The sequence below is a fragment of the Arachis stenosperma genome, chromosome 5, assembly GCF_014773155.1.
Source record: "Arachis stenosperma cultivar V10309 chromosome 5, arast.V10309.gnm1.PFL2, whole genome shotgun sequence".
In the NCBI taxonomy this organism is placed as follows: domain Eukaryota; kingdom Viridiplantae; phylum Streptophyta; class Magnoliopsida; order Fabales; family Fabaceae; genus Arachis; species Arachis stenosperma.
Genome location: NC_080381.1, coordinates 112,745,799 through 112,755,098, shown reverse-complemented (window position 1 = coordinate 112,755,098; position 9,300 = coordinate 112,745,799). Strand labels below are relative to the sequence as shown.

Genomic DNA, 9,300 nt, shown 5'->3' with positions numbered 1-9,300 from the left:
ATAAATAATAATTTGTGTCTACCAACAAAATAATAAATGGCATTATATTTCAATAAATTTAAACTCAATCGCACAAGTTTTACAAAATAAAAACAATATATTTCAAAAGTTGAATTCTACAAGTTTTAAATAGTCATAATCCATAAAATGTAAATTCAAAAAATTCCAACTTAATCCAAACATATGAAGCTAACAATTGTACTTATAACTTAATCCTCAATTTTTCTCCGCAACTTCACTTCACCTTCAACCTCAATAGTACCCAGCTTTAACAATTGCTTCACAAACAACTCTTGTCCTCTGCAAATGAAATAATGCAATGATTAGAATGCATTTAAAGAATATTGCCAATAACAATTTTATGAGAATCCATGAAATGTAGTAAATAAACATGCTAATAAAGATGAAATTAAACCATGCTAGAAATCCATTAGTTAAGAAAAATGATCATCAAAGCCCCTAGATCATTACTAACAGTGACAATAACAATAAATATTTAAAATCCTACTATGATAAGCATTTATAAAGAAAAATACTTTTTCAGTAGACATGGTTAATTCTCCCAACTGCTTCCATTTAGACTCACTCTGCACTTCTGTGGTAATGCTCTGATCGAAGAGGAGAAAAAAGGATGAGTAGTTCTCATAATTTAAAGTAAAACAAGAAAGTAATCAGTAAGTTACATTATAAAACTTTTATAAGTCAAAGGCTATCTCCTTTCAAGCACATGAAATTTTTTTAACTTACTTTTACAACCACTAATCTCCTAAGCTGCATGGCTAGATTGAACATTCGAACCTATAGTCAGGGTCAATAGCTACTTCAAGAGCATCCGCTATCATGCCTCGTGATTCCAGAAATCGAACCACATTACCATAAAAACAAGTATATAATTTTAACTAGGATTTTTTTCAATAATAAAATAAAAAAAATTTATATTTCTCCAAACATGATTTTTGGACTTTAATTCCCAAAAAACGATTTTTTTTCATTGGTCCATCGAACTCTATAAAAATTGGCAAGTTCGCCTAACCAAACGGCGAACTCCCATTTAAGTTTTTTCAATTCGGTGTTATCATCATCTTCAAATAGTATACAGATCTACAAACAGTATATAGAAATACACAAAAATACATGAACAACCAGCATGATTTTTTCAAGGATTTTTTAATTATAAATTAAAAAAATAAGTCATATTTAACAATGGCAACCATTGTTATCGTCTCTAAAAATACATAGGTACACCGGAATAAACCATATTTAACAAGTATTTTTTTAATTATAAATTAAAAAAAATAACTTTCCCAAAACTAACAAGGATTGTTATCCTGTGTACTTTTTGTGTACTCTTATATACTCTGGAAACGATAATAATGGTTACCATTGTTAACTTTTCAATCGGATATATTTGAAGTGGATTATTTTTGGGTAATAATTATTTTTTTAATTTATAATTAATTTTTTTTGTTAAATATGGCTTATTCCAGTGCATCTATGTATTTTTAGAGACGATAACAATAGTTGCCATGGTTAAATATGGCTTATTTTTTTAATTTATAATTAAAAAAATTATTGAAGAAGCCATAATTGTTGTCCGTGTATCTTTGTGTATTCCTATATACTGTTTGTAGATCTATATATTATTTTGGAGATGATGATAACGCGAAATTGGAAAAACTTAAAAGGGAGTTCGCCGTTTGGTTAGGCGAACTTGCCAATTTTTATAGAGTTTGCCGAAGGGTCCGGCGAACTTGCTTAAATACCCAAAAAAAATCGTATTTTAGGAATTAAAGTCCAAAAATCATGTTGGGAAAAATATAAATTTTTGTTTATTTAATTATTGAAAAAAATCCATTTTAACTAGAACACATATATGACATCTTAGAACCAAGCTTTAGAACTGAACTCCTAATTTGGAAAGTAGAACAATACACCCTCTATATTAAGAAGATGGGTAAAAGTGCAAAATATGAGACTATACACTTGTATCATGAAAGAACATCAAGCAATAACAATAACAATAATTCAGTGTTAAGAATACCATAACAAAGTGGGCAAGAAGTGATGTGCTATTAATGAGCTAGTACCTATTGTGATGCTCTTTAGGAATGGATGGTAGAACTTCATTGGCCCTATCCAAGTCACCACGCATCACAAGAGTCTTGTACTCAATCAAGCTCAAAAGTAGTGTGTATCCCATTACACTGAAACCATCAAGAACAGAAATATAATCAAGCACTGCACTACACTATTAGCATAATATGTGATATCAAATGATACAAAGACTGCACTTACTTGAACTCTTTGTCTATCAAGTAAAACTTATTTTGGCTGGCAAGATATCCCAACAAGTACATAGGACGGTCCAAATGAGACATTGTAGTCACCTAAATTCATAATGGTATTTATCAAGAAGCCTTAACTGAGCCAAGTAGTAAAATAAATCCTTCTCTCCGCAACGAATAAACTTATCAAGACGTAGAGACGATAACAAGGAGTTCAATAAACATGAGAATTAGAAGATCTTTCAAATTGAACCAAATAGAAGAAATTGGTAATACCTCTCCACCAACATAATAGTTAAGCCTCCAAGAAGAATAGTTGTAGATAAAACAATCCCCAACCCAGATCCCTGTTCTCACATGCTCATTCATTTCATGGAGGAGCTCAAAGGCATCTTCAACACCTTGCTCATCAACGGCCGTTTTACTGTCAAGATATAATGCAACAACATCACGCTGCAAAAGTGGAAGTTAAAATTTTTATTGTGCCTGACTAGCAAATTGTAACCCAATAAAATTTCTCCCCTTTTTTGTGTGTTCGGATAAAATCAACTGTAGATAAAAAGATCAATTTAATTAGAATCCTCACGTTGTACTTCAAGATGTAGAATGATGTGTAACTTGCAATCACCACTATCAGCCTAATAAAGGATCTGGCACAATAAATATTTTAAAAGATTAATGACGACTTACATAGCAAAAAATAGAAAACTACACTTCACCTCATGAAAGCACTTACTTTCACATTAACATCAATCCGACGAATCAACCTGCATTCAGCCCAATTGTAAAAGAAAATGAAATCATTTGAGCACATTGCCAGTACAGTGCCACCAAATATTCGTTCAGCTGAAAATGTTGGCCGGATACTCTTCTTTTCTTGAAAGAAAACATAATTCTCACTACAATCAAATTTTCCTGGAGAATAACTATTTCACTTCAAAGATAGCAAAATTAATACAAATTTTATTTTGGAAACCCAAATCAGGCAATCTTTAAAAATATAGTGCCCATGTCAAAGCATTGCAAGCACTTAGCCCCTTGTCAAACAAGGATTTTATTGAGATAAATTTTCATAGGTAGATAATTTTTAGATTTATTAAAATTATATTTCGGATGGAAACAATGTTGTTTTATAATGCTTAAATTAAATTTTACCAAAAAAAAATATTTCTTAACTTATAAGGAGAAAAAACAGTTTTCTCATCAGTATCTACTCAAATGTGAAGATTTCATTCATTATTGAGGCAAGAGATGATAATATTGTCCTATTTGACATGATTCAAGGGGATAAGTAATGAGCCTCTACAAGACTTGTAGAAATTATATCTAATTTTTTTTTTAAAAAAAACTCACTGACGTGAACCCTTGAGGCATCCAATAGCCCAAACTCTTTCAAGACCATAATTCAATGTATTCTCAAGCCTGAAAGCAGATTAAACCACCATAAAATTGTTAAATGGCCACAATATGTTCATATCCATACTTCAAACTAGTTTTAGTCAATCTTCAAGTCTAGAAAGGAAAGCTTAATTGATGGGAAAATTGTTAATACAATTAGAAGAATCAAATGAAATCCATTCCACTCTGGTGAATCTCAAATCCAGGCATCATTGTCATGAAAAAGGACTCTCTATAGAGTATAATCTTTTAACAAAAACAGCATGAGAGGAAAGGTTAAAAAGAAACATGAGACAAAATATCATTGTTTCTAGGGAAGAAAAAAGTGTTATAAACCTTCATTACCTATGATCAAAGGTCAAGGTTAGTTAAATTATTCAAGATCCACAAGTTATTGATGACAATTGGCTGAAAGGCCATAAGGAACTAAGCAAATTGAAGATAAGCTTAGAACTTAGTATTCTATGAATCTCCAATTACCTATACGTTGTGGAGTGCCATATTCGTACTGTACCATCCTCAGAACCAGTAATAATTATAGGGAGCTCAGGATGAAAGCATACATCAGATACATTGTGTGTGTGTGACCCTCCAAAGTCTAGACACAATTTTAGTCTGATAATCCCATATCTGTTTCATAGGTTTTATCCATGTAATAATTCCAATCCATATATACATAAAAGGCAAACAAATCTTAGCAAAGTGTAAAGAAAATGGAAAACAGAAAGCAAATCTTAGATTTGTTAATTCTTCTAACTACAGAAGCAAAATACACATAGGAGTTTTAGAACTTTGACCACCCTACAAAATTTTTTCATATTAAATATGCAAGTGAGTTTGTTCTTCTAAAAGATAATCACATAGGAGGAGTACTTTAACAATAAGAAATCTGTTGTTAATACCTCTTCAGCTGAAATTTGCCTCATGAGATAACCATTATGAAGTGTATATATAAAAGTGACATTTAATTAATTTAAGTTCAAAATATAAAAGTGATTTGATTTATACAAGTCAGTCAAATTATGTTATATCTTTATATTATTTTTTTAGGAAACAATAAGGAAAATGAGCAATCTATTCTGCATCTGATAACACTCTTTGACAGGGAGCACTTAAATTCATCATTCAACTACTCAAATGGATAGAAAAATTTAATAATTAACAATAGTAACAAGAAATAAATAAAGCATCAACTGAAAATGTTACAAATAATTGTCATAGAAAATGTATACTCATTCATCACATTCAACTTACATCCAAGCTAGGAGTAACACATAACTTTACTACTATTATGAGCCCACTCAGCTATATATATAGATTCAGTATAATGCTATTCTTGCTTTTTCAATACTCAGAATAATAACAATAAGTGTAGCTATATATTCAATTTGTTGTAGTGATCGTTGAAAACTTGGGAAAGAAAAAAGAACTAGAATAATACAATGGTTTAAAAGAAACATGTATTAGAGATCTCACCTCTTTGTCCAGTAATTCTTCAACTTTTGACAGAGAACTAGAGTTGCTTTCTTACTATTTTTCTAAGCACCAACAGCAGATAACTAGTTCTGAGCTCTGTGAAGCAAATCAATAATAAAGGCTTAACGATACTTTGATCAATTTATAATCATTTTTAATCAACTCCTTTAAATACAATTTTGTAGCAAGTCCTTAGAACAATTTATGTCTAGCAAGAGTTCATAAATTTAACTGTCATTTTAATAAATTTTTGCACTTAGTTTATTGAGTAGAAGAAAGAAGAAGATGCATGAGTGAGTTATAAAACAGTGGCTTACCCCATGCTCATCGAATTGTGTGCAATGGATTACATTCATATTCAGATAAGGTTCTTTCTCATCTCATACCATCCTATTCTTGCTAATGAATAGTTATATGCGTATGGAAGATACAGTTTTTTTAATTATTATTTTAGTGTTGTTACCATTATTAAAAAAATGTGGTAAGCTTAACAAGTGTATGAAATAATAAAACTACTAATAAAATCAGTCATATAGACAGATAGCCTATAATGGTTCCATTTTAAGTTTTTAACTGAACCTATTGGTCTCTACTTTCTATCACAATTATGAGACAACAAACTCTCATAAATACTTGGTTGGTTCTACATTTGATTCCTAGGCTCCTAGCTACCTACAATATCTCAATCTCATAAAATTAAATGTACTACACGTGTCTCTTCTATGAGAATGATGAACTAGAGATCATATAATTCTCTTCAAGTTGGCAATTTAGTACTCACACATACATTATTATTATTATGAATTTGTTGGCCTAAAAAAATATCAAAGGAATCAAGAGAAGAAATAACAAATAGAGCATTCAAAGAAATCTGGTTGAAACATTTCATTGAACATGTTGAGTGCAGGTAAAATTAAAATGATATAAGAGAATTCAAAGAAACAATCGCAAGTATGAACATGAGGATATAATCATAACGGTAAATTGCAGCAACAATAAAGAAATTGCAGAGAAAAATATAGTAGAAGAACAATTAAATACTCAGTGTTCAGTGAGGTTAGAAGAGAAGAAAAAAGTCGCCAAATAGGGAATTAGGTTTCGCACACATAAAAGAGGGGAAGAGAAAGGACGACGCGAGGGACGACGAACAGTGAAAGGCGAGCGCAAACCGCAACGGTGAACAGCGAACGCGAACTGTGACGCAGCGACGGTGAACAGCGAACGCAAACTGCGATGGTGAACGTCGAATGCGAAATGCGACGGTGAACTTTCTCTATTTCTTGTCTCTTCTCATCTAATCTCAAACGGCAGCAAACAAGGTTTTAGAAGAAATGGAAAGTAAAAGGAAAAGTAGAAAGAGATATAAACTCCATTACCGACGGTCAAAAAAATTATATTATAAATGTCACAATGTTAATTAATGGAGACCCTTAGAATTAGAGTCACAAATTTAGCGTAGCTAATATGATTAATTTAGGTATCTTTCTAAAAAAAATTAGAAATAATGGATGTTTCTTTTTTGGTTTATCCAAACAGTATCCCCCAACTCGACAAGTTAAAGATTAATCTGTCGCGGATCTGAGCTCTATTTAAGAGTCTGTTGCTGACCAATGAGTTACTGCATGCACAAGGCGGGGTTCAAACTCCCGACACTTGCTTAAGCGGACGAGTAAGCTGACCACTCGACCAACTCAAGTTGGTTAAATAATGGATGTTTCTATTAGGACACTCTTTTTTGTGCAATACTAGGCCAGTTATATATCCATTGCCGTAAGTCCGTAACTAAACTAATGGGCCTCGTTGAACTTGTTTGGGCATTGTTTGGCATCACCAAAAACATGTAATATAGAAAATTAGAAATAACATAAACCTTGGCCAATGTAAAAGTGAAAATGTATTTTACCCTACAAAATGGTTGATCCACGATAAGATAATCACCCACTACTTCACTTGCCTTTCCACTTCTCACACTACTTTGCTCTTTTCTCATTTTGATTTTTAAATTACTCGCCGCAAAACTGCTAGTATTTCAATTCCAGTTAGGGCAGTGCTATGGTGAGAATGACAAATTTTTCAGCATGTGAAAAAAAGAAATGGACGTCTTTTGATGAATACACGTGAAATATGTTAGAGTTATCTTGATTAAAAGAGATAAGTCCTATTAGATATTCAGGTAGTGCAGATATTGTGGGTCAATTTGATGTTTACTGATGCAAGATTAGGTTAGCATAAAAAATGAGGTGGTGATAATTAAATTATTGAATTTTTGGATGTTGAATCCAATATTTTTGTTAAGTGATGAACTTATGTTGTTACTGAATGCAACATAATAAAAGGGGTTAAAGAAATAATAAAAAACAAATGAAATGGATGAAGATTTGTATTATTTGGGCTAGGAGAATAATAATAATAATAATCAGATAAGTATTATTTTGTTATAATGATTGTGATTAAATTTTTTAGTTTTTTATTTTAGGCTTAGTAATATTTTTTGTAGTTGAATTATTTTTATAAAATAAATAGATTAGGATAATGTTGTAATTCTTCTTTTTCTTTGGACTTAGTCTCCGTTTAATAATAATAATAATAATAATAATAATAATAATAATAATAATAATAATAATAATAATTTAATAAATTATTATTATTATTATTATTATTATTATTATTATTATTATTATTATTATTATTATTATTATTATTATGTGAAAAGAAGTGTTAAAAGAGTTAGGATAACTCAGACTCTTTGTCAGTGTCAAGAGGACAAAGGTTGACGGCAGAAGATTCTAAAAGGCCTGAAAAATTGAAGGGTATGAAGGAGAAATAACGGGAACAGGATTGATTAGTGTCGGTACCATTAAAACAACTAAAAAATGATGAAAAAGTATCTAACAGAAATATAAAAACCCAATTTACTGGCTTCATACCCTAGCACACACTTGCTTTTGGTGTTTTTTGTTATTGTTATTATTATTTTTTAGGTTAATATCATATTTTTTCTTGCTCCATAATGTTATTAACGTCATATTGTATGGATCACACAATATTTAGACCAGATAAAAAAACTAAACCCAAACATCATAGATAAAAAATATTCTTCGGGACAGCAGACAAAAAGTCCAACAGATTAATCATGGAATTACCTATTACTAATCCAGCAACACTACCAACAGTTCCTCTGACAGTTTCTATGAGTTCTGCAAATGCAACAGCAATTTGCAGGGTTTTTTTGTAGCGTCACAACACGCGTTAACCCTTTAATATAGCCACATCGTTTCAGCAGCTGAGAAAACAAATTTCATTCAGCACAATAGCACGACCCTTAGATAGCGTTTGTTTGCAGAGACTGAAAAGACAGAGACTCAGTATTATGTTTGTTGAGCCAGAGACTGGTACTTAAATTTTTATCTCTATTTTTAAAATTTTAGTATTTCAGTACCTCCAAAAAGTAGAGACATTGAAGACTGAAAATTTTAAAGACGGGGACTGAAACTTTAATAACATTTTGTACCTAAAATACCCCCAATCAAAACTTAAAAATCCAACTCTACCCATTTGGCTTCTCCTTTTTCTTCACACTCAACCAACTCTCTTCTCCCACCGCTCGTCCCTGCGTTGCCGTCGCCGCTCGTCCTTGCATTGCTGCCGCCGTTCATCCTTGCGCCGTCACCACCGATCATCCTACGTTGTCGCCACCGATCATCCCTGTGCATTAGTCATGTCTGTCCCTGCACATTCGCCCATTCCCGTCACTGTTTGTGGACCAATGACCAATGTGGTGGTTTCAAAAAATTTCCTGAAAAATAGCGAAGGTAAACGCTAATTTAAGGTAGAAGGTTCTTAACTAATGAAATGACCAATCTGTTTTAGGGAGTGTTGCAGATGAAAGTTGGATTATATTGATCTTTGCTGTGATAATGTTTTTTATCATGTATGTTTGGAATTATAGAAACAAGTGCAAGTATGAAATTAAAGTTAAACAAAAGCTATCAATGGATTTGATGCGAGAATTAGGTAGCAATCTAGACACAATACGAACTCCTGAAATTAGTCTTCTCTATAATGTTTTATTGGACTTGTAAGACTTATAAGCCAAAAAGACTTATATGTGTAGCAGGCCTCTAAAATATATTTTTAAAAT

The 9,300-nt window shown here is 31.6% G+C and overlaps 1 pseudogene; it reads right to left on the bottom strand.

The window, feature by feature from the left end:
- Positions 1-252: 252 nt before the first annotated feature.
- On the bottom strand, positions 253-8,872 carry LOC130981088 (coatomer subunit beta'-1-like; annotated as a pseudogene).
- Positions 8,873-9,300: the final 428 nt, after the last annotated feature.